We start from the raw sequence: 23,300 nt of genomic DNA on the forward strand, positions 1-23,300 counted from the left end.
GAGATATGACTGCTGTTACATTTTAAATGCCTTTCTGGGCCTGATAATTTAAAGGAGCTTGCATTCCCAAATAAAAAGGATTTTTTTATTTCTCCTTAGTATAAATTTATAAAGTTTAACTGTTAAAGATAACAGTGTTTGAATACCTTTTAGTAGTTAAACAACAGCTCTGTCAAAAACAATATTACTTATTGCTCATAATGTTAATGTTATAATATATAAATAATTTTATAATATATTAACTATAGTATTAATTTTCACACTAGGCTAAGATTAACCTCTTAAGGTTAACTATCATACAGGTCAGAAATTTGGTCTGTCAACAGAAACAAGAATCAGACTTTACATTTTTAAAGAGTGTTCCCATAAAAATATCTAAATCGCACATAGTTTTACCACTGGATTATTCCTACCTGGAAGGCAGGAATGAAGGTATGACACAACAGCTGTAGATTAAGGAAGGAAATAGGGACTGCATATAAAAACAACAGCAACCTTTTTTTTTTTTTTTTTGAGACAGGCTCTCACTCTGTCACCCAGGCTGGAGTGCAGTGGCGCAATCTCAGCTTACAACAGCACCCATTTTTTAACATGTTATGAGCTTATTACATATGTAAATACAGACAGCACTTAGGGCATTTAAAAATAAAACTTCAATACAAAAAAGAAATTACACCAAAAACTCATTCTGACTTCTATAACTTCTAAGATAATAAATGCCTTAAATTTATTTTAACATCTCCATAGGAAAATAATAATTTAAAATATTACTGTGAGAGATCAATTTAGAAAAATGTTTTGTCACAGAGTAAATAGTTATAGATAGTACAGTAGTTCTTTATTTCATACTGAAAAAGAAAAATATTCTAAATAAATGTTAAACAACTGAAATATTGGGTTGGTGCAAACGTTCATTGCAGGTTTTGCATTGTTGGAATTTGCCTTTTGATACTGGAATACATTCTTAAAATAAATGTGGTTATGCTATATATCATTTTAATGGACATTTCTCACTTTGTTTTTTTTTCTAATGATTTATTATTTGCTGTTTATTTTATATTTATTTTAGACTATGGAAATGATGTTAGACAAATAGCAAATTCCAGCAATTTTCTTATTCGGGGTCAAAATGGTTCATAAAGCAGCAGAGACAACTCACAACATCAACAACACATTTGGCCTAGGAATTACTAACAAATACTACTAAAAACTACAGCACAATACAGTGGTGGTTCAAGAAATTTTGCAATGGAGACTCAAAAATGAGGAACATCATTGGCCGGCCATCAGAAGTTGACAAATGACCAATTGAGAGCAATCATTGAAGTTGATTATCTTACAGCTATGTGAGAAGTTGCCAAAGAACTCAACATTGACCATTCTATGGTCGTTTGACATTTGAAGCAAATTGGAAAGTTGCAAAAGCTCAATAAGTGGGTGCCTCAGGACCTGAGGAAAAATTTTTTAAAATCGTCATTTTGAAGTGCCGTCTCATACTACACAACAATACTGAACCATTTCTCAATCGGATTGTGACGTGTGACAAAAAGTGGATTTTATATGACAACTGGCAACAACCAGCTCAGTGGCTGGACCCAGAAGCTCCAAAGCACTTCCCAAAAACAAACTTGCACCAAAAAAAGGCCATAGTCACTGTTTGGTGGCCTGCTGCCGGTCTGATCCACTACAGCTTTCTTCTTCTTTTTTTTTTTTTTTTTTGAGATGGAGTCTCACTCTGTCACCCAGGCTGGAATGCAGTGGTACAATCTCAACTCACTGCAACCTCTGCCTCCCAGGTTCAAGCAATTCTCCTGCCTCAGCCTCTCAAGTAGCTGGAACTACAGGTGCACGCCACCATGTCTGGCCAATTTTGTATTTTTAGTAGAGACGGGGTTTCGCAATGTTGGCCAGGCTGGTCTCGAACTCCTGACCCCAGGTGATCCACCCACCTCGGCCTCCCAAAGTGCTGGGATTACAGGCGTGAGCCACCACACCCGGCCCACTACAGCTTTCTGAATCCTGGTGAAACCATTACATCTGAGAAGTACACTCAGCAAATCAATGAGATGCACTGAAAACTGCAAGACCTGTAGCCAGCGTTGGTCAACAGAAAGGGCCCAATTCTTCTTCATGACAATGCTCAACCGCAGGACACACAACTAACGCTTCGAAAGCTGAATGTATTGAGCTATGAAGTTTGCCTCATCCGCCATATTCACCTGACCTCTTGTCAACTACCACTTCTTCAAGCATCTCGACAACTATTTGAAAGGAAAATGCTTCCAAAACCAGCAGGTTTTTGGAAAGCAGAAAATGCTTTCCAAATCCCAAAGCATGAATTTTTAAGCTACAGGAATGAACAAACTTATTTCTTATTGGCAAAAATGTGTTGATTATAATGCTTCCTACTCTGATTAATAAAGATGTGTCTGAGCCTACTTATAATGATTTAAAATTCACGGTCCAAAACCGCAATTACTTTTGCACCAACCTAATACTTTATATAAATGGTACTATGATATAATAATTATAGTAACATGATTTGCAATACTAAAATATTTTGCTTGCCTTGTTCTATAAAATATATGCAATATAATCACTAATTCTTCATAATGTTGATAAGAATACTTTCCAAGTAACATTCAAAAAGTAATCACTTCTAGATGTATCTCTAATAACAGCAAAAACAACACATTTCTAGATCTATAATTCGGCATCTATCAAGACTAATTTTGGCAGGCACATAATATAACACACTCCCAAAAGAGAAAAAAAAAAGACATAACCTTCACCATAGACAGCATAGCCTTCACCGTAATTTTTAAAGCATTAATATATTTCCACAAATAATATATTACCTTTTTAACTACATATAAAAATAATCCTTGAGGCAGTCTGGGTTCCAAATATATTGTCCTGAAATTGATAGACAGAAAACAAGTGATATTTGTACATCCATTTTTCTTTTAAGTTTCAGAAGAAAAGCAAAATCAAAAGTATGTTATATTAGCGCTATAGCTAACATTAACATGTTTGACATAAAAAGTACGTATTCTTCAACTTCAAGAAAGGAAAAGATTGTTCTTTGGCTCTCGACCTAAGCTGGAAACAAGTAACCACAAAACCAGTTTTAAATCTACCCCAGTCAATCAATCCTTAAAGTCTACTCAACCTCTCCACTTAAGCACTTTGCCAACAAAGTAAGCCAATCAGCAACTGCCCCACTTCAGTACCTTTGCTCCTCAAAGCCGGTCAGTCTCTAAACTCTAAGTTTAAAGCTGGCTAATCCTTAAATTTTTGCACTTTTCAAAATCAGCCAATCTCAAACTCTGTGCTTCCTCAAAACCCTACATAAAAACGTCTCTGCCTGTTTAAAGGACTGTCTTCTGCAAGCACGGTTCTCCCCCACCCAGCAAGTATGGTTTACCAAAACTCAGATAAGTTTCTGCTTAAGTCAAATTAGAATAGGCTTACAAACACTGAATTACCAATGATTCAAGTGGCAACATGAGTGTCAAGAAACCTAATTAAGTTAGGCAAAGATTCTGTGAATTTATCCAGAAATTGTCAGATTTATTTATTGGATAATATCTGAAGACGCAGAATAGCTCAGTGGAAACAGCCAAACTACATAGAGTTGGGTGACACTGAATAGGTTATTTAATATCTCTAAACCAACTTCCTTTTCAATAAAATGAGAGTAATAACTCTTTCACAGTACTGTCAAGAAGATTAAACGGGATAACAATAACTGATAACTTTAAGAGATTCCTAGGTATGGCCGAGCGCGGTGGCTTATGCCTGTAATCCCAGCACTTTGGGAGGCCAAGGCGGGCGGATCATGAGGTCAGGAGATCGAGACCATCCTGGCTAACACGGTGAAACCCCGCCTCTACTAAAAAAATGCAAAAAATTAGCCTGGCGTGGTGGCAGTTGCCTGCAGTCCTAGCTACTAGGGAAGCTGAGGCAAGAGAATGGCGTGAACCCAGGAGGCGGAGCTTGCAGTGAGCCGAGATCGCGCCACTGCGCTCCAGCCTGGGCGACAGAGCAAGACTCCGTCTCAAAAAAAAAAAAAGGATTCCTAGGTATAAAGTTCTAGATTTGCTTTCATCACTAACTTGCTAACACATATGGAAAGTCATTTAACCTAAGTCTGTTTCTTCATTGGTCTAATAGTGAGGATAATGCTTGCCCTACACATTTTATGGGCTGTTTGTAACAATCAAAAATGAAAATTAATGTGAAAAGGATTTTGATAGATATAAACCATGAAACTGTGAAATAGCTAATTTAACATATACAACAATAAAGGGAATTCACACTAGGAAACCTGTTACAATCCAGGATTATATAAAGTCCAGATTAAATTAATTTTAGTAAGAAAAATATTCATAGCCAAAAACAAATACAAAACCACTAGACACACTAGCAACCAAAAAAATTCAAAGCTACTATTATTAGCTCCAAGAATTATTTCCCATTCAGTAAATGAACCAAATTAGCTCAGCTATCCAACAAACTAAAAGCAGTACAACACAATCCTTTGTCCAAGTCAGGCATTTGCCACTTAAAACTACCACCTCCATTTCTGAAGCAAAAAAAAAAAAAAGGAGGAACAGAAGGAGGGAGGGAAGGAAGAAAAGATATTACAGGATTTCTCAACATCAGGAGTACTGACATTTTGAACTGGATAATTTTCTGTTGTTCAGAAGTTGTCTTGTACACTGTAGGACATTCAGTGACATGCTATAATGGCCTCAATCCACTAGATGCTAGGAGTAATGCCCCCCCACACAAATGTGACAACCAAAAATGTTTTCTAGACATTGCCAAATGTCCCCAGAGTGTGCTGGAGAGTAAAAAATCATTCTGAGTTCAGATTCTTCACAGTATCATCTTCCAGTATTTATTTCACACTGCTTGGTGGCTTGCAATGCAGACTGAAATTAACAGCTTTGCAATTTAAGAACCAAATAAGAAAATACTCCCTGTAGAATGGTAACAACTTGAAGAATAATAGCTACATAGTTATGGTTAAATTATTCCTTTCATCGACATACTGGTTTTGCTTACTATTCCCTAAGAATTTTCTTCTGGGTGTTCTTTTGGGGTTAAAACTTGGTTAACCTGTCACTAAAGCTTAGTCTCCACCTAGACTTACTAATTATTAGCCATTAGTGTAATATGTTAAAATCAAACCTAAAGATTTTAATTTCTAAGCAACCAAATGTGAAATGAAGCAAAAATAAGTGCTACTTAAATAAATTATTTAAATATATTCAAACATTTACAGTGTAAAGTATCCAAATAAGCATCCAGCTACTACTACAAATATATATGAGTTGAAGATAATAAGGCAAAAATAAAAGTGACTGCAAGAAGTAGAATTTTGACAAAAACAAGAAATGGGGAAAGGATTCCCTATTTAATAAATGGTGCTGGGAAAACTGGCTAGCCATATGTAGAAAGCTGAAACTGGATTCCTTCCTTACACTTTTTACCAAAATTAATTCAAGATGGATTAAAGACTTAAATGTTAGACCTAAAACCATAAAAACCCTAGAAGAAAACCTAGGCAATACCATTCAGGACACAGGCATAGGCAAGGACTTCATGACTAAAACACCAAAAGCAATGGCAACAAAAGCCAAAACTGACAAATGAGATCTAATTAAACTAAAGAGCTTCTGCACAGCAAAAGAAACTACCATCAGAGTGAAGAGGCAACCTACAGAATGGGAGAAAATTTTTGCAATCTACCCATCTGACAAAGGGCTAATATCCACAATCTACAAAGAACTTAAACAAATTTACAAGAAAAAATCAAACAACCCCATCAACAAGTGGGCAAAAGATATGAACAGACACTTCTCAAAAGAAGACATTTATGCAGCCAAAAGACACATGAAAAAATGCTCATCATCACTGGCCATCAGAGAAACGCAAATCAAAACCACAATGAGATACCATCTCACACCAGTTAGAATGGTGATCATTAAAAAGTCAGGAAACAACAGGTGCTAGAGAGGATGTGGAGAAATAGGAACACTTTTACACTGTTGGTGGGACTGTAAACTAGTTCAAACATTGTGGAAGACAGTGTGGCGATTCCTCAAGGATCTAGAACTAGAAATACCATTTGGCCCAGCCATCCCATGACTGGGTATATACCCAAAGGATTATAAATCATGCTGCCATAAAGAGACATGCACACATATGTTTATTGCGGCACTATTCACAATAGCAAAGACTTGGAACCAACCCAAATGTCCATCAATGATAGACTGGATTAAGAAAATGTGGCACATATACACCATGGAATACTACGCAGCCATAAAAAAGGGATGAGTTCATGTCCTTTGTAGGGACATCGATGAAGCTAGAAACCATCATTCTGAGCAAACTATCACAAGGACAGAAAACCAAATACCACATGTTCTCACTCATAGGTGGGAACTGAACAATGAGAACACTTGGACACAGGGTGGGGAACATCACATACCAGTGCCTGTCATGGGGTGGGGGGAGGGGGAAGGGATAGCATTAGGAGATATACCTAATGTAAATGACGAGTTAATGGATGCAGCACACCAACATGGGACATGTATACATACGTAACAAACCTGCATGTTGTGCTCATGTACCCTAGAACTTAAAGTATAATTTAAAAAATAAATTTAATTAAAAAAAGAATTATATTTAAATGCTCAGTATGTACTATCACTGGGCTAGACACACTGTTTTCAACAATAAATCTTCATATATATAAAAGTACTCATAAAATAGTTTAAAATTTGCTTGTGCAAATGTAAATTTTAAAAGGAATCTGAATTTTATTTACTATCTAGGATGTTATATTTTGCATGGTCAGTGTTAGAAACAGAGGCTCCTGTTGTTTTCAAATAGAACTTACCATCACTCCCCCTCTGCTGGGAGCTACCTGACACAATTAAATAACCATCAACCTGCCCTCACTGTGCCTGAACTTAAAAGTCAATAACACCTGAGCATCAACAGGCTATTGACTATGTAATTTTACTTTACACCATATATGGGTATCTGATGTTTCTGGGAAACTAACTGCAAATGTAGTGTAAATAAAGACTAATCATTTCAACTCCATTAAATGTAGGGAAGCTACAAGAGCAGATTTAAAATGTTGTGAACTGCAAAATAAGATGGCACCCCTCTACATTTATGTTAGTAGAGGGCTCCTGTTTAGAGTAATCATAGATCTGGTTATTTAGATACTTTCCCAATGAAAGCTTAAAACAAAATATAATTTTACATATTTAAAAAAATTCTGAAATTAACCATAAAATCTACAGCAGTGCAATTTTATATAATCCTTACATGGTTTAAATTTGAAATATTCATGTTAGGAAGTAACAAAATTGTGACAACTGTTGAGGTTATGGTATGCCGTGAAAGATCTACAAGAACAAGACACATCTTTTTTTGTTGGTATTGTTCTAGTCTCCATGTTCTACAATGATCCAGCTATACGAGATGTAATCTGCAATTCCACCTACGATATATATCACCAGATCCCCTTTCTATGACAAAAAAAAATACATGTCAATGTTAGAGATGGTCAGCAAAGAAACTCAAACTTATTCCAATAGGTGGAACTTTGGCATGATACACTTAAACAGGTGGAAACCTGCCTGAATACTTCACCCAACCCCTCCATCACCCTCTATTATGCAAGCTGCAACATTTCAAGCCAACTCCCTTATTTCTCTGGTGAGCCCTATCAACACTGAGGTAATAGAACTGGAAAAACTCATCACTTCACAAGGATAGTCAAATATCAGAATTTATTTCATTTGGTAAAAATTCTATCATTGCCAAATAAAGCTAATGCAAATATAGTAAAATATGCATGATTCTGAGTAATTCTTTTGTTGAAAAGGACTCTTGGGGAGCCTCAACTTCATCCTGCAACAGCTTAGGCATTCTTTTGCCCCTTTGCCCTTTTCATGCCCCATCTCACAAGTCATGGAAGCTGGGGAGGGGAGGGCGCAGAAAACCCGAATGAACTAATCGGCATGTATTTATGCATTTAGTCTACTCTAATTTTATTCCCACAGGTTTTTCCTCATACTCTGCTCCTCTAGGTAAAGAACTATGTTTTATTCATCTCTGACCTTCTGAAACCTAACTGAATGCCCAGTATATAAAGTCATCCCTAACATCTACTACACAGCAGGCACTGGATTAGGGACTAGAGATAGAGACATTAAAGAGACAGACCTTGCCCCTATGGAACCTACAGTGGGGGAATGGGCAGGGGAATACCAGATACTGGCTGCATGAACCCAATCAGGTACGTAATCAAAGACCAGTTAGCACAGTCCCACTGCCTATAATCTTTCTCCCACAGCCAACCAAAGCTTAGATGAAAAACAAAAGCAGGCTTTCTCTTCAGAAAAATAAATGGGTATCTCCAACCCTGACCACTCCCCTGAGTTCCATATTCACAGGCATGCATACTCAACATGTTCACTTGGAGGTGGTTACAGGGATTCAATGCATGGACTCCAAAGCCCCACTGCTTAGGTTTGAATCCTAGCTACATCACTCACAAGCTGGGTGACTTCAGACAAATCACTTATAACCTCTTTTTGCCTCTGTTTTCTCGTGTGTAAAATGGGGACAATAATAGTTCCTTGCACATATAATTCTTATGATGATTAAATGAATTAATATAGGTAAAAGTACTTAAAACCCTGCCTGGGACTCAGTTTACACTTACATAATACTTACTATTTTTACTAGCACTGTTGTTATGACTATGTCTAACAGGCATTTAGAACTTGTGCAAAACTAAATTTGTAATTTTCCTCAGTAAACAGCACCACTATACTTCTAGTTGTTCCAGCCTAAACCTAAAAAATCATCACTTCTCCCTTTTCCTCAAATTCCACATCAGCTCGTCCCCTCAGCTCTATCTTCAAAATGTATCACCAATTCTACTGCCTACCATCATCTCCACAACTACCTCTCCCAGCCCAAACCACCATCATTTCACCTGCAGGGCACAGCAGCTTTCTCCCCATTTTCACTCCACCCCACCCACTCTAATCTACAGTTAATTCTCCATACAATAAAACTTAAATCAGACATCAGTCCCTTGACGCAAACCTTCCAATGGTTTTCCATCACAGTTAGAACAACATCTTTACTTCACCACAGCCTACAAAGGACCCCACGGCCTGCCTGGCCCTTGACCATCATTGGCCACCACTTTCCCCCTTCCCTGCTGTGCTCTAAACACTCTCACTGTGTCTGGACCACCTCAGAGCATTGTCACCTGGAGCCTGGACTCTGAAGTCAGACTGCCCACGTTCAAATAGTCTCTACCACGTTTCAGCTGTGCAATCTTTGGCAAATTCTTAATCTTTCTGTGTGTCAGTTGCCTCATCTATGAAATGGAGATACTAGGTTATATCAAAAGACTTGTAAAAATTTAATTTAGTGTTCAGAATAGTGCCTTACATATGGTAAGCTCTACTTTTTTTAAGTGTTCATTGCTATTAATTATTCCTCTCTGAAATGTTCTTACCTCAGGCTCTTTCCCTCACACTTCAAGTGTCCCTGCCTTTGAATGGCTTTTCCTGACAGACCCCACCAAAAACAACCTTCCCTGTTCCCCCACTGTCTTTCTTCCTTCCCTTCACTGCACTTATAACTACCTGAAATTACATTATGCACGTATTGTTCGTTGTCTATTTCCCACTTCAACATGAGCCCTGCTAGGTTGGAGGCTGTCTTCCTTGCTGCTCTATTTCTAGAGATTTCTGACTCACACCTCATCCAGGCTAGGGGACCAATGCAAATCTGCTAATAACAATAGCACACTTAGAAAGCCTTTCATTTGCACACTCGTGATCTCATTTGATCCTGGAAAAACCAACAACAGATAAACCATCAGCTCTCATTTTAGATACGAAAAACAAAGTTCCAAGTTTGCGTGACTTGTCCTTGGACACGAAGCTAGTTAACGAATAGAACAAAAATTAGAAGCCCTGCTTTCTGATTCAAAGGCTCCTCCCACCCGGATGAAAAGATATCACACTCCTGAAATGAATTTACAGAAATGCGAACTCTCGAGCTCCTGTATAAATACACCCTGAAGTGTGCACAGTATTCTTCCCTTCGATGTTCCTGAAGAATACTAGTCCCGGAGTTTGAGAGGCATTATAGTCTAGTAATAACTAATCAATAATGTACTACCCCTTGACCAAAATATTCAAGCAGTCAGATGCGATGATTGGATATTCCAAATCGATACAGCAACCCTTAAAACTCAGTGAGTCTGTGTTGTCTATGATGTGCTAGTTCCAGCACACTGAAAGCTTCCTCTGCAAAACCCAGACAAGGGGGGCATTGTAACTGCCAAGAGTACCGTGCTAACGATACTTGTTATTTCTTGGGACCCCCATTCTATCAAGTTTAGTGACAATAGTTCAGATCACCCAACAGGCTCCAGTGTGGTATAGGATCAGATGGAGGGAAGGTTGTCGGGGGGAGGCAAAACAGTGAAAAAGTTCCCCTTCTACAAGATTCCTGGTCAAATAGCCAGTGGCTACCACATTCCTCAGAATAACCAAGTGTCTGTGTATAAGCTTTCTCCTAGCAAATTTACACACTTGTGTTATCTCACGTGTTCCTAGTGCTGTGGGAACAACCATTAGGGAGGCCAGAGGCTGCTGTACCTGCCTTTTACACAAAAAGAAAACTGAGGCAGCAACTGGTTATCTTATGTGTCCACGACGACTGGGTCACTTGTGGGATCCCAACGGCCAGGACATAGGATTCCTATTCTCTGAGAGGAAGCCTCCATCCCCTACTTAACATGTCCAACTCCATGGCTGAGAGGAGGAAGAAAAGGAATCTAAGTCCCTTTATCACGGAAGAAAAAAAGGGACTCTCCATTTGGACTTTCCGCCCCTTCTAAAGCCTCGCTCCCAGGCTCGGAGACGCTCCCCGCCCCAGGGGAAAAGGTGCTGGCCCGGCCCCACGGGGCGCGGCCTCGCCTCCCGCACCCCAGGTCCCGCCCGCCCAGCAGGGCGCGCTGCCACTCTGAGCAGACACCTGTCTCTTCGCCACAATCGGCGACTCCCCAAAGAACTGACGCCCCCACAGCCACCACCACCGCCGGGACTGCCAGCTGCCAGCGGGCCCCGCAAGCCCTAGGAGCTGCAGGAATCCTCGTAAACTTACAGTTTTCCTACAGCGTGCGCGTCACGGCGGGGTGACGTCACGGGCCCAGCGTTCGGGGAGGTCAGGCCACCGGGCGCGGGCCGCTGGGCCCCCAGGCTCCGCCCCCGCCCCGCCCCCGGCGCCGCAACCGGAGACACGCCCCCGAGCTCCACGCCCCGGAGCTCCACGCCCCCGAGCTCCACGCCCCCGAGCTCCACGCCCCCGAGCTCCACGCCCCGGAGCTCCACGCCCCGCCCCGTAGCGGACACCGCGCGCAGGCGCAGACGGCGTCAGCGCCCGCATGCCGGTGGGCTTCGGCGACCGGGGCGCCTGCGGCGGCGGCTGCTCTACCAAAGCCTCACTCAAAGCCTTAAGTCGGGGTTAGAGGAGGAGGAGGGGCCGACAAAAGGGGACGGAGACCTTCAGAAATACTGTAAACCAGCTCTCGCCCTGGGGGTTGGAGTAAGACGCCTGAGTTGTGAGGTAGTTTTTCCACAGACATTGCCCGCCTTCCTCACGTGTTCGTTAAAAGTTCTCCACGTGTGGAAACAGCCATTTGCTCTCCATCAGGTGCCGGCGGGTCCTCAGCCCTGAGAAGACAGCTCTCCCAGGGTCCCTCGCTCCTCCCCAGCTCGACGCGGCTCCCGCTAGACTCCGCCCAGACCCCACCAGGCCCCGCCCATCTCTTGACTGTGCCCCTCCCACGCCCACGTAGACCTTGCCCCTGGGTCCCGCCCTTCCGGCTCCGGCTCTTGGCTCCCTTGGGCCCCCACCTGCCCCTCTTGCCCTGGCGCCGCCTCCAGCCCAGCCCGTTTCTTGCAGATTTTAGCTTCTCCCTTGCCTGCCGCCTTTCCTGTTGCGGCTCGGTGAAGCTACCTATGGGTTGCTGTTCATTTAACAAACGGTGATCCGGATAAACATGTTCACTTCTTCGCCTGGGCAAACTTTCCAGCCCCCCACCCACTCATGTCACGATACCTTCCCGTGTCCAAGTCCGGCTCTCTGCTCCCCACTTTTTTTTTTTTGAGACGGAGTGTTTCTCTGTCTCCCAGGCTGGAGTGCAGTGGCGTGATGTCAACTCACAGCACCCCTTGCTTCCCGGGTTCAAGCGATTCTCTTGCCTCAGCCTCCTGGGTAGCTGGGATTACAGGCGCGCGCCACCACAGCCGGCTAGTTTTTGTGTTTTAGTAGAGACAGGGTTTCACCATGTTGGCCAGGATGGTCTCCATCTCTTGACCTCGTGATCCGCCCGCCTTGGCCTCCCAAAGTGCTGGGATTACAGGTGTGAGCCGCCGCGCCTGGCTCTTTGCTCTTTTATACCCTCAGAAACAATGAGTTCTGGTTAAAAAAAAGGGCTCGATAGACGGAAAAAATGAAGGCTTAAAGAACTGACAACAAAATACTAACATTTGGCTTGGGGAATTCTTACACTCTCATAAGCAGAAAAAGCAAATGTTATGGCAAAAAAGTGTCTCAGACAAATCCGTCTTGGGGGAGAAAAATTTAAAAGAACGAGAAAAACAGGCTTCGGAATAAATAGACCCAAAGGAGGAAGTATTGAAAATGGCAGATTCACTTTTACAAACTTATTTGAAACCACGGCAGATGGCCAGGGCAGGGATTTTGCAAGGCAGCTCCAGTTGTAAGTAAAACCTGAAACAATGGTTTGTTTCCACTCTCATTGAAAATGCTGTCTTATTTTTGTAGGAAAGAGTGATGACGGGAATATTAGGCTTTAATTCGAGATCTGAGCTGGTTAAAAATAAAAACGTTTATTATTCCATAAATCTACAAAAATGTTTTTAAATGTTCTGATTTGAAAAAATATTTGTATATTTTATCTGAATATTAGTTATTATCAAATGATGTAAAAGAAATTTGTAAAGGCTGTACCATAATTGTAACAATAAGGTTTTTCTGTAGAGCAGAGGTATAGAAAAATTAACATTTTTTAAAGTTCTGCATATTTTTAAAACAGTGATATTTATGTTTTTCCTTGCAAAACAATTTTAAGAAACCTTTAAATTGTTAATTTAATAGTTTACATGCTTATAAAATGTTTTATGTATATCATTTCTAAAAATCGTGATTTTTTTAAGTGAGTTTCTAGGTATACCTTATGGGAGTGTTTCACAGGTACATGTCATCTGTTATTTTTTGGAGTGGAAATGGGTAAGAAGCATACACCAAATGTATTAAATGTTTTTACTATAGATACTTTTGCCCTTGAAAGATGGCGTTGTAGAATATAGTCTTCTCATCGTATTGTTCAATATACTTTCTCTTGAAATCTCAGGTATTCAAAAAAAAAAAAAAGTTGTTATTTTGCTAGATGCAGGAAAAAAGTAAACGCAGTGAACAAAAGATGGCTAACAGTAAAGGTACCCAAGCAAGGATCACAGTCTCAAGGAATGTCAAGTAGAAATTTGTGGGAAAATACCACTCACGTTCAGTCAAGTTTCTATAACAAACTGGAATTTGACCTAGACGGGAAGCGAGAAGCTAGGGCCAAAAGTGTTGTTATTAAAGAGAGGAACTGCTTTTCTAAAGAAAATAAAACTCTGGACCTTGAAGGTTTAGCACTGGAAGGACTGAGGTCCTCCACTATGGCCCCTAGGCTTTCAGTTTCACCTTGTGATTCTTTCTCTTTGATATCTGCTGCCCATAGCAATCTGGCTTCCAGAGCCCTCTATGTCAATACACACATCTCTTCCCTTGGTCCTGCTTAGCAAGCTAAGAAAAGCTGAATTAAGACAAAACAGAGTACTTAATGTTTGGGGAAAATAAAAGTGAAAGAAATATAATTGCTAATATTTCCTGAGTGTTGATTCTGTGCCAAGCATTGCATTATTTCCTTGAATTCTTGCAACTAGATAAGAACTGTTACTATCCCCATTTTAAACACAAGGTAAGTAGGTTAAGTGCCCATGTCACACAGTTGCTGAGTAACAGTCAAGATTCCAGACTTCATACTTCAGAACCCACAGCCATTAGCCACTAATCTGTCTCAAGTTGCATACAACCAGGCACAAATTCTGCAAGAAACAGAGGGACTTAGGAAGTCCAAAATATGGACTTAGCTCTAAAATACTGACCACAGTGTATGGGTATCTTCTTCGCTGTTTTCCATCCCATCTTTGCATGAGTGCTTTTATTTGATTTTTTAAGGTGGTCATCATGACCCACCCACTAAGTTGATTTTGTGATCCGTTAAAGGGTAGCTACTCTGAAAAACACTAATCAGAATCCAAAATACAAAATATCAGATCGTATCACATGTAATAAGGGTATTTTTTTCCCAACACAAATTAGGGGAAACTTTCAGCCACATGTGTGTATTCTGTGTTGCAACGTTAAATGTGTTTCATACTATGGATCTCAATAAAAAAAAAATTTGAAAAACACTATTATAACCACGCCTTGCCTAACTAACATGCATCATTTATCCTTCAGGATCAAGACTAAGGGAAACAAAATCCCATTCTGCAATCCCCTTACATTCATCTCTAAGTCCCAGGATCTGGTTTGATGATCTCTTCTCAGGTAATTGACATAAAAATCAGGTCACTGCTGATTACAGATAGGCCCTTGTCTCCAGCTCAAACCCAAGAATATACTAATAACAACAAAATAACCATCTATAAAACGAGAGTTACACAGGTTAAAAGGGGGCTTATTCTGCCAAAGGAGCAGAGATAGAGACTTTGCTGGAAGAAGACCTGGGACAGAGATTGTAGAGCTCTGGGGGGATGTCTGTTTAATAACAGTCTTACAAGTCTGCAGTTACACAGTTTGCACAGGATTTCATCTCATTTTATCATCTCCCTTCCCTCATCATTTTACTTAGCTAATACTCCCCAATCCTTTAGGTCTCTACTTTGCAGGAACTGACTCTGAGAAGCCTTTCCTAAGCAGCTTTGGCTCTCTGCATTGCAAATTATTTTAATTGCTTCTTCTGCTAGACTGTAAGCTCTGTGAGAATAGGGGAAATGTGAGTCTTAACCTCGAATCCTCTACATGTAGTATCCCAAATAGATTATCAGTTAATATGTGTAGAGGAATGCGTGGTGAATGGATGGATGAACTCGAAATCAAAGACTGGGTAGCTTTCTTACTCAAGATGCTAGTTGCTTTCTAAAAAGGGGACTCTGTCAATAGAAATAATTCTGATGAGAAAATTCCTTTAGGAGACAAGACATTTTGAATGGCAATGCAGCATAACATAGTAAAGCACTGAACAGGGCCAGCTCTGTTATTAACTGGGTACTTTATGGCAAGTCCAGTAACTTCTGCAAGCCTCAAATGGGGTTAGACTTACTAAATATTATTTATTTATTTATTTATTTTTGAGATAGGCTCTTGCCCAGGCTGGAGTACAATGGCAAGACCATAGCTCACTATAACCTTGAACTCCTAGGCTCAAGGGTTTCTCCCACCTCAACCTCCTGAGTAGCTGGGACTACAGGCATGCACAACCACATCTGGTTATTTTTACTTTTCATAGAGATGAGGTCTGGCTGTGTTTCCCAGACTAGTCTCGAACTCCTAGCCTCAAGCAGTCCTCTCGCGTGGGCCTCCCAGAGTGCTGGGATTACAGGCATGAGTCACTGCTCTGGGCCTCACTAAATGTTATCCTTGATGAATGTCCTAACAGGATGTTACCCCTCTGGTAACTTGGAAATCGGAGCAGGCCACCTGGAGCCTTATTTACATGAGGTCTCCTGAAAGACACTGACAGGCACTGGGGGATAGCAATTAATTCTCTTAAACAAAGGATGTTAGACAAAGGCTGTCCCCAACAAGAAGGGGTGGAGGGAAGCGAGGAGGGAAATGGAAAGACAAGGAACCTGTGTCCTTGTTCTAAGAAGCCCAGTTCTTGATTTGAGTACAGGGCCTGGTGCATGCTTCTGACTGTAAAACGAAAAGAACCAAACTGTCCTTGTGGGTGCATTGGGATTGGGGAACAGGGAAGAAGGTACAGGAGAAAAGATATCAAAAAGATTTCCACCAGGGCACGGTGGTCATGCCTGTAATCCCAGCACTTTGAGAGTCCTAGGCAGGCAGATAGCTTGAGACCAGGAGTTCAAGACCAGCCTGGGCAAACCCCATCTCTACAAAAAATACAAAAATTAGCCGGGCATGATGGTGTGCACCTGTGGTCCCTGTTACTTGGAAGGCTGAGGCAGGAGGATCACTTGAACCTAGGAAGGTTGCCTAAGTTGCAGTGAGCCATAATTATGCCACTGCACTCCAGCCTGGGTGACAGAGTGAGACTTTGTCTCAAAAAAAAAAGATTTTTAATTCCTCAAGGGAAAAAAACCTCGCCAACTACATCAAGACATCATAGCAGACAGGCAGAATGTTCCAGAAACAGTCCTTTAGGCATTCTGTTCTTCCCTGGAATCTGCTTGCTTTCTTAGCCCTTTGAGAAGGTCTGCTGATTCTTGGAGTTCAAATCCTATCATTAATTACCTCTGCTGATAACAGCCAACCTTTACTAAACAGGTACTAGATCTAAGACATCACAGAGCACTCCATATGAAATATTTTAATCTTCACAACTCTATGAGGTAGCTACTATTATTATCTTATTTTGCAGATGAGGGAAAAAAGTGAGACCCATAGCCATGGGTCACTGCTATGGACTGAATGGTGTCTCTTCTGCCCCCAACACCCCAGTTTGTGTGTTGAAGGCCTAACTCCCAGTGTGACTGTATTTGGAGATAGGGTTTTTAGAAGGTCCTATGCTTTAGATATTGGTGTCGCCTCCCAAATGTGTGTTGAAACTTAATCACCAATATAATAGCATTAAGAGGAGCCGCCTTTAGGAGATGATTAAGTCATGAGGGTGGAGCCCTTGTGAATGGGATTAGGTGCCTTATCAAAAGGCATGATAGAGGGAGTTCATCCCTTCTTGTCTGCCATGTGAGGACACAGTGTTTCTCCCTTCTGGAGGATACAACATCATGGCACCATCTTGGAAGCAGAGAGCAGCCCTCACCAGACAAGGCAGTCTGCTGCTGCCTTGATCTTAGACTTCCCAGCCCCCAGAACTGTGTCTAAATAAATTTGTTTATAAATTACCTATGGTATTTTATTATAGTAAGACAAATGAACTAAGGAGGTAAGATTAAATAAGGTCATAAGGACGAGGCCCTAATCCAATAGGATTGGTGTTCTTATAAGAAAAAGAGGAAGGAGAGTTCTCTCTCGCCACAACGTGAGGACACAGTGAGAAGGCACTCATCTGCAAGCCAGGAAGAAAGCCTTCAGCAAGGAACCAAATCTGCAAGATCTTGATTGATATTGAACTTTTCAGCCTCTAGAACTGTAAGAAAATAAATTCCATTGTTTAAGCCTCAGCCCAAGCATACTAAGATAGTTACATTGCTTAAAGTAATCTGACTCCCTCTTACAAACTTTACTGTGTCTCCCTACTTTGCCCAGATGGTCAGATCATTTCTTCTCCCTGTTCTTCAACACAACTTCTCCTATAATGCATACAGTATTTATTCATTTAAACACACTTATTTTTTAACATTGAAGTATCTCTGAAATTAGAATTCATCTTGAAATTGAAGAATATCATAGTTTAATTTTAGGAGGTAAAAAAACTAATGGTTTCTTATAATTGGTAGCACCTTAGATTGAGTAACACATATTATAATTGTTTATGCTTCTTTTGCCCCCCCTCAGCTATGAATCCTTTGAAGACAGAGACCGATTTACTCAACTTTGTGTCCTTAATACCAAGCACAGTTTCTGGCACAATAAAAAGGAATTTTACAAATTTCTTTGTAAATTTGAAGAAGGAAGGTCATCCACCCAATGGGGTGATGGGTGGGTAGAGTCTAGGAGTCAAAAGTCATTACTATTGTCGCCAAAACTCATGGCTGTCCCCAAGACCTTAATGGCCTATGAAAACAAAGTCACAACTTCTCTGAAGTTTGTCCCAGTTAAGTTCTATCTGCCTTTAAAGGCCTGTAATTTCTCCCCTTGGCAATTAATTCATCAGTTTCCTTCTCTGCTTGACAAATTGTCATTTATTTTCCATCCTTCATGTTTGGTTCAGGCCATTTTTAATCCATTAAGGCAGTTATATTAATGACAAAGTAAAATTTTAAAGTCTGATTTTGCAAACTCAGGTCTAATTGCATTTAGAGTTTAAGTGGAAGGTGGCACTCAGCTCTCAGAGGTGTTTGGTCTGATTCATGTTGTGTTTTTTAAATTTTGAAATGAATATCAGAAGAGAACACATTTAAAAAGCAAGTTGTATTAGTACATTTTCAGGATGGTATAAAGAACTGCCTGAGACTGGGTAATGTATAAAGGAAAGAGGTTTAATTGACTCACAGTTCTGCATGGCTGGGAGACCTCAGGAAACTTACAGTCATGGCAGAAGGAGAAAGGGAAGCAAGAACCTTCATAAGCAGCAGGAAGAAGTGCTGAACGAACGGGGAAGAGCCCTTTATAAAACCATCAGATCTCGTGAGAACTCACCCACTATCAGGAGAACAGCATGCGGGAAACTGTCCCCATGATTCCATTACCTCTACCTGGTCTCTCCCTTGACATGTGGGGATTATAGGGATTATAATTCAAGATAAGATTTGGGTAGGAACACAAAACCTAACCATATAACAAGTATTTTGGCTTTTTCTGAAAAATCAGAAGCTCTGACAGTGTTGGTCCCCCACTCACTCAGGGCTTTTATTATTGGAATGAGGCTACCTGGTTCAAAGGCACAGATGTTCCACATTTTCCTATAACCCCAGCTGGGTATTATTTAACCTATCTGCCTGGCCCCTGAAGGCCCTTGAGTTTATGATGACTCTTAAGTGAAGAGCTTGATCACTTAAGCCTCCAGCTTAAGAATGATCATAAAACCTGCAAAATGAACAGCTTTGCCCAGAAATTCATTAATGTTGTACACGAATTCATGATTTTTAATAGTTACATTTGCCCCTACGAATAGATTTTTCACAATTTTTATATCTGTCTTCTGGAGAAGGAACTTTTTGTGCATTAGGAATTATCTGTTAAGGTGTCAACTTTTGCTATTAAAACAAAAGAGAAAAATACTTAATAAAGTTGAAGTGTAAAATAGGAAATTGGGTTTCCAGTGTGGCCCTGCATGTATAATGTTGTGTTGATGGCACTCACAGAACACACAGTCTTACCTAGCTAAGAGTCCCATGTGTTTCTTTCGCTGGGGCCCTGTCTTCTCACATAACACATGAGAGAAGGGAGGTGAATGTTTGTTAGCTATCATGTTCACGTTTTATTTTATACCACAAATGGTAATAGCAGTGACTTTTTGATTACATTTAAAACTAAGCTCCAACGCTGCATAGAATGTGGGTATCTAATTAATCTGTTATTATGGTGAGAGTCTCTTGCCTAGTCATACAATATGTGCTACTATTGATATTATTAATGTTAGTTGGGATAACTTCTTAGTGAATGAGAGAACACCAAGATAACCGGCTTAAACAAGATGATTCAAGCTTATTTTATATAAGAATGTCTGGATGTAGGTGGTCCAGGATCAGTTTGCCCAGGGTGAGGCCTGGGCCTCAGGCTCCCTCCATCCCGTTGCTTGGTCATGCATGACCTACATTCCCAAAGTCACCAGGATTTCAGCCTAGCTCTGGTGATCCCCCAGCCTGTAGGAAGGAGAAGGGTCAGAAGATTCTGCCCTTGAACTCCTTAAATTCTACCTGCTCCAAGAATCCTTTCTCAGCTAGTTGAGAGATTAGATTGGTAATTTCTCTGATGAATTAACTAGAAACTTACTTTAGTAGAGTTTAGGCTGGATGTGGTGGCTCACACATGTAATCCCAGGACTTTGGGAGGCTGAGGCAGGTGGATTATTTGAGGTCAGGAGTTCGAGACCAGCCTGGCCAACATGGTGAAACCCCGTCTCTACTCAAAATATAAAAATTAGCCATGTGTGGTGGCGTGTGCCTGTAATCCCAGCTACTCAGGAGGCTGAGGCACGAGAATTACTTAAGCCCAGGAGGTGGAGGTTGTTAACAAGATTGTAAGGTGGAGATTCTAGATTTAAAAACGGTAAATTAGGGCTACTGGACAAACTTTAAAATTAAAAGCATTTCTCAGGTGCTGCTGTTGGTCCAGGATCCATACTTGAAGAACCATTGCATGTCTGGGTGCAGTGGCTCATGCTCGTAATCCCAGCACATTGGAAGGCTAAGGTAGGAGGATCACTTGAGGCCAGGAGTTGGAGACCAGCATAGCCAATGTAGCCAGACCTCCTCTCTAGAAAAATAATTTGTTAAAAATTAGCGACAGTGAGACCCTGTCTCAAAAAAATGGAGTTACCAGTGGGTTCACATACACTGCAGGTTTCGTCAATGACTCACTTGTACACAGGACCATAAGAAGTATGTGTGCCCAGGAAAGCTGGACCTCAGAAAGCCCAGGTTAGGATTCTGGACAGACAATCCTGAGGCCAGATCTGACCCAGAGGCATGAGGCTTCAGGTCTGTGAATGGACTACATGGGCCTGTGGGCTAGGATGACCAGGCGTGGCAGCCACCAGCACCAAAGACCAGAGGCTCTTCCCCATTGTTTATGGGTTTGTATACAACCCCAAGGAGGGGGAATGGGAACCAGGAAAAAAACAAACAAACATGTATATTGCATGGCAGCCCAGTGTTTCTTCTTCCCTCCCTGCTTCTCTTCGCTTCCTTACAGATATTGTCCCCAAAATTATTCCCCATATGAATTCCTGCATGCAAATCACAGAGTTTCAGAGACCGTTTCTTAGGGAGTCTGACCTGCTATAATCTTAAAGCTGATTATGTCATTTCTCTGCTTAAAACCCTTTGCGAACAGACTAGAGTATTAAGTCCTTAATTTGGCACAGACAGTTTGGCTCCAATCTTTCTCTCTCTCTCCTCAGCTTCCTCTGTCACCATGACTCTGTCCTTCAGGCAACCTCAGATATCTGCATCCCCAAATCCCTGATCCCCATTTCTTTGCATATGGTCTTCTGTCTGCCAAGGATAAATTTCCCGCCTTCTGCTTATCCTTCTGTTCTTTCTTAAAGCCTTGAATCAGATGTCACCTGCTCTGGGAAGTCTTCTCATTTTTCCCCGTAGCACCATACAACTCTTTATATAATAATTTATAATACCATCTAAAATTGAAACGTGTTTGTTTACATGCCTGACCCTCCTACTAAGCCATGAGTGCCTCTAGGTAGAGTTTATATCCTCAGCCCTATGCTGTCTTCTGTGCATTGTAGATTCTCAATATATTTTCGGTGAATGAATGAATAAATGCATGAATAATGAATGAATAAACACCAAGATAAGCTGGACACTGTTAAAAGTATTAAACATTTGGAAATTTGTGCCATACTTGGTTCCTGGTATCTTATATCTAGAATACCATATATCTTCTTTTAGAGCCTATTTTTAAAAAATCTTTGAGATGATGGACTACCACATTGACCAGCAGCAAATCTAAGTACACATTTCAAGACAAAATGAAATCCAAACCCCAGATCTTTAAAGCTAGTTCTGTTTATAAAACACAGGGAATGGAAAGGGCTGGGTGTGGAAACATGAATGATTTCAGAAAAAATAAGAGAAAGACCTGATTAAATTGGATTGGCTGGTGAGAAACTGGAAATTTTCTTTCCATTCCCAAGAGGCTTATTTTTTTATCTTTCTTTTTCACACTGTAAAATGTCAAATTAAATTGCAAAATTAATTCTCATCACTAAGGAAGGGATTCTAAATGTATTAATTAAGGATTACTGGGCATTTTAATTTTATTCATCAGAATGAAAACTTTTAAATAATTAGACAATTATTTTTTCACTTCTCCATATTTATTTTATTATGCAGTATTACAATTTACCATCCATACTTTATACTCTAGGTTCCAAAGCCTTGGATGACTATTTTAAAATAAAAGTTGTGTATATTAATATCTTTGATTTTGTGAATTATGATACTGGAGTTCCCTTGAGAAATTATGTTCTTTTTGCTTCAAAGATAAGGTCCTTAACAGGATGAGATCTTATCTTGCATGAAACCATGAATTCACTGTGGAGGAGAATGATTTGGATTTCACTCTGGTAGAACATGAAGTACCTTTTGAATCTTTTACTGTCTCAGTGATTTATCTTATGCGTGAACGTAATCTTTAGCATCTTTCAAAACAGATTACTCTCTCTTTATAGAAATTGAACAATTGTTCCAGAAGGAAATCTAATGGGAAGAAACAAAATTATTTCTTTCTGGTAAGGTAACAAAGTAAAAACAAAGTAAAATGAAAATGATATCTTTGAAAATCCAAGAATTTAGTGATTATGTCAAAATTAATATTTTCATATATATATTTTTTTTCTTTTCTTTTTTTTGAGACGGAGTCTCGCTCTGTCATCCAGGCTGGAGTGCAGTGGCACGATCTCGGCTCACTGCAAGCTCCGCCTCCTGGGTTCACACCATTCTCCTGCCTCAGCCTCCCGAGTAGCTGGGACTACAGGCGCCCACCACCAGGCCTGGCTAATTTTTTGTATTTTTAGTAGAGACAGGGTTTCACTGTATTAGCCGGGATGGTCTCGATCTCCTGACCTCATGATCCACCTGCCTCGGCCTCCCAAAGTGCTGGGATTACAGGCTTAAGTCACCGTACCTGGCCCATATTTTCATATATTTTAAGACAGTGAAGTGGTCATTGAAAAAGTTGAAAATTATACTTTCTCTACAAATGAATGTTGACAAGATTGTAAATTCTAAATTGTGAAAATTTAATCTGAAAAACAAAATTATAATCTAATTTAAAATTACGGCATAAGTTTCTTTTTCCAAATTTGCTGTCTTTTTTTTTTTTTTTTGAGATGGAGTCTTGCTCTGTCGCCAGGCTGGAGTGCAGTGGTGCAATCTTGGCTCACTGCAACCTCCACCTCCTGGATTCAAGTGATTCTCCTGCCTCAGCCTCCCAAGTACTTGGGACTACAGGCGCCTGCCACCATGCCCGGCTAATTTTTTGTATTTTTAGTAGAGACAGGATTTCACCATGTTGGCCAGGATGGTCTCGATCTCTTGACCTCGTGA

The 23,300-nt window shown here is 40.5% G+C and overlaps 1 protein-coding gene across 14 annotated transcripts in view; it reads right to left on the minus strand.

Moving 5' to 3' along the window:
* The window catches only part of ZNF438 (zinc finger protein 438), a 188,492-nt gene extending 176,618 nt beyond the window's left edge, over window positions 1–11,874 (minus strand). For 6 of the 14 annotated variants that reach the window (XM_063669741.1, XM_054435309.2, XM_054435312.2 and 3 more), the window contains exon 1: window positions 11,230–11,319. The gene's annotated coding sequence lies outside the window, so the exon portion shown is untranslated. Of the gene's footprint in view, window positions 1–11,229; window positions 11,341–11,628 lie in introns of those variants that run through there. The other 8 variants (XM_063669733.1, XM_063669736.1, XM_063669735.1 and 5 more) reach the window with 8 other exon arrangements.
* Between the last annotated feature and the right edge of the window lie 11,426 nt (window positions 11,875–23,300).

Source organism: Pongo pygmaeus, chromosome 8, assembly GCF_028885625.2.
Source record: "Pongo pygmaeus isolate AG05252 chromosome 8, NHGRI_mPonPyg2-v2.0_pri, whole genome shotgun sequence".
In the NCBI taxonomy this organism is placed as follows: domain Eukaryota; kingdom Metazoa; phylum Chordata; class Mammalia; order Primates; family Hominidae; genus Pongo; species Pongo pygmaeus.